At 43.0% G+C, this 828-nt stretch overlaps 1 protein-coding gene across 1 annotated transcript in view; it reads left to right on the forward strand.

Annotated features, from left to right (window-relative positions):
• Positions 1 to 828, forward strand: part of LOC103608329 (probable serine carboxypeptidase CPVL) — a gene marked incomplete at its 3' end in the record, with an annotated part of 49,486 nt that overhangs the window by 8,427 nt on the left and 40,231 nt on the right. The window lies entirely within an intron of this gene.

Here is an 828-nt window from a genome sequence, read left to right on the forward strand (position 1 = left end):
CAGAAACTGCACTGAAGCCCAAGAGATGGCTGTGCCACTGGAGGGTAGAAACATTAGCCTACAGCCCTGCGGGGCTTTCTTTTTTCTTTTTTTTTTTTAATCTCTTAGATTTTTTTTCCTCCTAAAAATAAGTTCTAAGGAATCTGCGTGGTATTCCTGTTAATGGGCAGGAAACAAATGTTTGCAGGGGATGGGGAGTCCAACTTTTAAACTCCTTGCAGCCTTATTTGGAATATTAATACTACCACCTTCTTCCTGCCAGTCTTCATCCTATCTTTTTGTTGTTTTGTTCTAAAAACACTTGGGACAGGGATGGGCGGTGGAGGGCCCAAGGAGGATAAGGGGTGGGGAAATTCCTGAAGTTAACAGGTAATGCATGTCTACATTTAGTCAGCCGTGGTCTTGAATGGCTGCCCTGTCTGTGGACTTCATACACTCGGTGCCCATTTATTGGGCACATACAGAGGAGAGGGACCTGAATTCAGACCCTCTGGGCCTTTGGTGATCTCAGATGGCTTTCTGGAGGGGTCACTTCTCAGGTCCCTATAGACACAGATGGGTATGTCTTTGTACTTCAAGTATCCTATTTGTCTCACTTCCAGGTCACAATTCTTCTGCATGAACAGGACACTTTAAGCTTAGGGGTGCCACTGGGTTATGGGTAGAGGTGCTGACATGCATAAACAAATTTTATCCTACCACAGAATAATTTTCTATTTTTATTTTCCAAATTAGATTAGCTTTAGAAGCCAGAGAAAACAAAGAAAATCTTATCCCTGTGGAGGGTGGTGTTTATATTTGCATGTGATTTGCATACAGCAATGTTGC

This window comes from Galeopterus variegatus, unplaced genomic scaffold, assembly GCF_000696425.1.
Source record: "Galeopterus variegatus unplaced genomic scaffold, G_variegatus-3.0.2 Scaffold8306, whole genome shotgun sequence".
In the NCBI taxonomy this organism is placed as follows: Eukaryota; Metazoa; Chordata; class Mammalia; order Dermoptera; family Cynocephalidae; genus Galeopterus; species Galeopterus variegatus.